The sequence below is a fragment of the Rhincodon typus genome, chromosome 13, assembly GCF_021869965.1.
Source record: "Rhincodon typus isolate 14 chromosome 13, sRhiTyp1.1, whole genome shotgun sequence".
Lineage (NCBI taxonomy): Eukaryota > Metazoa > Chordata > Chondrichthyes > Orectolobiformes > Rhincodontidae > Rhincodon > Rhincodon typus.
Window position 1 is genome coordinate 18,836,631 of NC_063344.1, and position 5,675 is coordinate 18,842,305.

The window sequence follows — 5,675 nt, forward strand, 5'->3', positions numbered from 1 at the left end:
ATGACTCTAAGACTCTATCTACATGATGTACTGCAGAAATTCACCAGAGATCCTCAGACAGCATCTTCCAAACCCGCGACCACTTCCATTTAGAAGGAGAACAAGAACATCAGATAGATGGAAATGCCACCATCTGCAAGATTCTCTCCGAACCACTCACCATCCTGACTCAGAAATATATCGCCTTTCCGTCACTGTTGCTAGGTCAAAATCCTGGAATCCCCTCCCTAGCAGCATTGTGGGTCAACCCGCAGCAGGAGGACTGCAGCAGTTCAAGAAAGCAGCTCACCACCACCTTCTCAAGGGCAAATGGGAATGGACAAGAAATGTTGGCCAGCCAGCAACGCCCACATCCCACAAGTGAATAAAATAAAAAGTTAAGACTCTGGCTGTCCCCATAGATGCTGCTTGACTTCCTGAATTTCTCCAGCATTCTCTGTTTTCAGTTTCATATATTGAGCATGTGCAGTATTTAGCTATTATCGAATATAAGAATGTTTTGGTAAGACTGCATCTGGAGTGCAGCATACAGTTTTGTTTTCCTTTATTTAAGAGGAAAGACTGGTTAGGCTGGGTATAAATCCACTGGAATATTGAAGAAAGAGAAGTGATTTTATTGAAACATGTAAAAATTCCGAGGGGACCTGGCAGGGTGGAAACTTAAAGGATTTTTCCACATGTAGAAGAGATTAGAACGAGGAGATGCCTTTTAAAAATAGGTGGTTCAGAACACCGAAGAAGGGTCACTGGACCCAAAATGTTACCTCTGCTTTCCCTGCATGGATGCTGCCAGACCTGCTGTGTTTTTTCCTGCAATTTCTGTTTTTGTTAAAAGTTGGTGGATTCCTTTTTAAGATGGAGATGAGGAAGAATTTTATTTCCCTGAATGTCATGCATTTTTGACACATTGTTCCTCAGAGATCAGTGGAGCTGGGGTCTTTGAATGTTTTTAAGGCAGGGGTAGATGGAGTTTTGACTAGCAAGGGCAGAAAAGTTATCTGTGGTAAGCAGTAGAGTAGAATTTAAAGCCGCAATGAAATTAGCCGAGGTCTTATCAAATGCTACAGCAAGCTGGAGGGTTGCACAGTTGGCCTCCTCTTGTTGCTAAATCAATCATTTATAAATTCACAGCTCTTAATAATTCTCTGATAATTAAACTGCATTTCCTCATGAATTGATACATGAGCCATCTACTGCAGTGAAGTTTGGATTCCTGTTAATTTGTGTGAATAACTGTGAAATATCAATTATAAATTTAATGGGAATATATAGTGTGACAAACCTGTTCACTGTAATAACTTAGGTGTTTAGGCAGGGTTGCTTCTCAAATCATTGTCACTCAAATTAAGTGACACACTTTTAGGACAGATATGAGAAATATTTCTGTCTTTCAAAAGGCCTGGGTGACTGGAACTTCTCTGTATCAAAACGTAGTGGAGACAGGGTCATTGAATAGCTTCAGGGTGGATATAGATAGCCTTAATTCCCTTGCCTGACATGAATTTATCATGGGTAGATGAGAATGTGGAATTTAAAACACAAACAGATCAGCCTTGACCTTTCTGAATGGCAGAGAAAACTGCCAATATACTGGTCTTCTCCTGTTTCATATGCTTCTTGCACCCAGACAGTTTTCCATTGAATATGGACAGGATAAGTTGTAAAGCTATGGTAACGTTTGAAATCAGCAGCATTATTTTGATTCCTTTTTCTCAGACTGTGTGCTCTCGAAGTGAGGGAGTGCGAATTGAGCTCAAAGTGAGTGCACTGACAGCTGTATCATGCTGAGAAACCACGTGTACGGACTTGTAAGCCATGCATTGTAATTAGCAAAAGTGATAACAGTGCTCTAATTTAACAAAATGCAGAGTCTGCTTCTGCAATGTAATGACAGTGCTCTCAGACTCTGACTGTTCCATTGCTATGCTGGCTGACCTCCCACCTTCTGTAAACTTGAGCTTATCCCAAGCTCGCCTACCTGTATGCTAATTCCAGCACATCCTTTCCACCCATCACTGCCTCTACTCACAGATCTGAATTGGTTCCCAGTCAAACAACACCTTAATTTAATTCTTTTAATGCATTCATCAGATGTGGGTGTCACTGCCTGGCCCAGCATTTATTGCCCATTCCCAATTGCTCTTGACAATGTGGTGTTGAGCTGCCTTCTTGAACCACTGCAGCCCTTGGAATGGAACGGCCCACAGTGCTGTCTGGAAGGGAGTTCCAGGATTGCAATCCATCAATAATGAAGGAACGGCAATATATTTCCAAATCAGGATGGTGAATGGCTTGGAGGGGATTATGCAGCTGATGATGCTCCCATGTTTCTGCTTCACTTTCCTTTTAGAAATTTCACTGGTTTCTCATCCTTGTTTTCATCTCCCTCCATCACCTGCCCTCTCTATGGTCTGTAACCTTCACCATCCTAGAGCCCAATAACAACGCTATCTTCCAAACCTGTCTCTGTCCAACCCTGATTACATTCAGCTCACCAATGGCAGCAGGTGTCTTCAGCTGCCTGGGCCCAAAGCTCCGGAATTTTCTCCCTACAATTCTCTCCACTTCTTTAGCTCTCTCTCTTTCCTCATTCTTAGCTCTTCCTTAAAAACTTCTGGTTATAGAAGCAAAGTCTTTCTTCACAGAATGAGGCCACTCGACCCATTTCATCCATGTCAGCCCTGAGTAGACTGGTCCAGCCATTCCCCATGTTCTACTGCTGTAACTTAGTAAATCTAGTTCCCTCAAGTGTCAATCCAATCTTCTTTCAATTGTCTTCATTTAGGCCATTCTTCCAAGTCACACAGAGCATTAGATAAAAGTTCTTCCTCACAGGCACTTGAAGTAATAACTTCTCCATGTTTACAATGGAGATGAACTATTGTCTTTGCATAATTCCATTAAATCCATGGGATCTCTGACACCAGTCCTAATACCTGCCTTTCAGACTTGGTATTAAGTTTTCTTAGGTTGCTGTGGTTGGTTGGCTCACCGAACTGGTTCGTTGCTCCGCAGACATTTCATTACCGTACTGGGTAACATAATCAGTGCAGCCTCCGATGAAGTGCTGTTGTGTTTTTCTGCCTGGTATTTAAGCTCTGGGGTCCATTGGAGTTGATTACCTCATTTCCGTTTTTTCCTTGCAGTGGTGTATATATAGGGTCTAGTTCTACGTGTTTATTGATGGCCTTCTTGGTGGAGAACCAGGCCTCTAGAAATTCCCGTGCTTGGCCTGTCCTAGGATCCTGGTGTTGTCCCAATCAAACTGGTCATTCTCCTTATAAATGTGAATGGACATGAGTGAGTATTGGTCATGTCTTCTTGTTGCTAGTTGGTATTCATGTATTGTGGCCAGTTTTTTTCCTGTCTGTCCAATGTAATGTTTGTTGCAATTTGTACATTGGACAGGCAGGAAACTGCTTGTGGGAGCTTGCAGTGCTTCATTTCCTACATTACAACAGTGACTACATTCTAACGTTACTTCATTGGCTGTAAAGCACTTTGGGACATCCTCAAGTTGTGACGGGTGCTCTATAAATTGGAATCTAAATTAACATTTACAGCTTATACTATTTTGAGTAGCAGTGAGTTCCACAATCTCATTATTCTCTGTGCAAAGAGATTCCTGCTAATCAATCAGTTAGTGCCTGTTTCTTGTTTATGCCAACTTATCCCAGGCGCAATCACTTGTGGGAACCAAGAACGTTCTCCCAGGGGTGTTGTGGAGTTGGAAAATTTTCTGACAGTACAACAACACCATTCATTTAGAAATCACTTTAACATAATGGAATATCTCATGGTGCCTCACAGGACAGATAACCTAAGAAAATCTAAGGTTCTTGAGTAGATTTGTAGCTTGGGTTGTGGATGCTGTGACCACATGGTCTGTATTTTTGCTGTGTTGATTGAGGGATAAATATCGGCTAAGACATCATGGAAAACACCCCTGCAGTTCTTCAAAATAGCGCCATGGGATCTTTAATATCCAGCTGAGATGACAGCTGGGCCTATGGTTTAATATTCAATGAACAATAAATGCTGTACTTCCCGTCATTACTGCATTGGAGTCTAGGCCTGGACTTTTGTTGTCAAATCTTGCTCTTGCAGCCTGTGAACTGAAGCTGGATTTCCACCAATGGAGTCACATGCTGATGCAGTGATGGGCACTGTGATGCCTGCATGAAGAGAGATGTGAGCTGGCAGGGCACGGACAGGGTTCGGGAAGAGGGGAATGGTAACAGAGGTAGCTGGTGTGGAGGTTAAACACCACTATACAGTGGATGGCAGAATGGCCTGTGGGTGCCATGCAAATGCAGGAGTGTCATTCCAATTTTTTTTTTTCTTCAGCATCATCCCAAAAAGAAAGGCCAATATACAATCATTCATTTCATGGCTGAGTTTGACAACCAGTGACACTCACTCAATAAACCTCACTGTGCAAAGCACATCGAGCTGTGATTAGAAATGACAGCAGCCTTTCCGTTTTGAGACAGACATTTCAACGAAACAGGCAGTGATGAAAAAAAGCACATGCAGGGTGTGCTCAATAGATTGTGTGCTGACTTTGTTTTCCAGAGTTAATTTGACACTGTCAAAAATGTTAGGCACTAAGACCGTGCAAGTCACACACCATCACACAAAGAACTTCATCCGACTGCAGGCTACACCCCCAGCAGCTGGTTACTACGACACTAGGGCTGTTGCACCATCGCACACAGAAGTCTGGGTGCTGACTCTGGGATTTCTGAGAAAGTTTCAATAATAGAGTCTTGCATTCACATAGTGCCTTTCACAACCTTAAGACATTCCAAAGCGCAAGGTTGTCACTCGTGAATTGTGTGAAACACAGCACTAATTTGCACGCTGCAAGCTACATCATGTTATCTCACATAATAAAATTAAAATTAACTCATCATCTATTTTAATGATATCAACTGAGGAAGAAGTATTGATTCTAGAACAATATCCTCTTCTTCTACCAATAGTGGCTGTGGTACCTTTAGCTCCACACCAGAGGTCAGACAAGGCCTTGACTTAACATCTCAGCTGAACTGTGCACACCTTTGACAGTGCAGCACTCCCTCAGTACTGGTTCTGAGAACATGTGAGCCTGAATGATGTGCTCATGGTGGGACCTAAACCCAAGACTTTCATACTCAAGAGGTTAGAGTGTCACCTACAGTGCCACTGTACTGACTTGTCATTCAAATAGACATCAATATTGTTCCAACTCATTCAAGTAGATGACTTGCCAGAGCAGAAGCTATCAAGAGGTTACTTTTGAGATTGGATTGTGAACTTCTGATTTGCTGTATGGTAATCTATGCTTAGTTTTTAGGGTCATCGTGCTTCAGCGCGTTTGGAGTTAGGAAATGAATAGCAAACTAAACCCCAAATTCAGGCCACAGGGAGTTAAAAATATGTGGTCAATGTGTTTGCAAGAGTCACATTTGTGCAGCACACTGTCCGCAACTGAATCTCACCTCAGCCACTATGAGCTATCCATCCAGCACCTTCCAAATCCATGAACATTGCCATTTAGAAGGTCAAGAACTGATATACACAGAAATACCACTACTTGCAAGTTCTTGTCCAAGCCACTCACCATCCTGACTTGGAAATATATCACTGTTCCTTCAGTGTTGCTGGGTAAAAACCCTGGAACTCCATCTGTA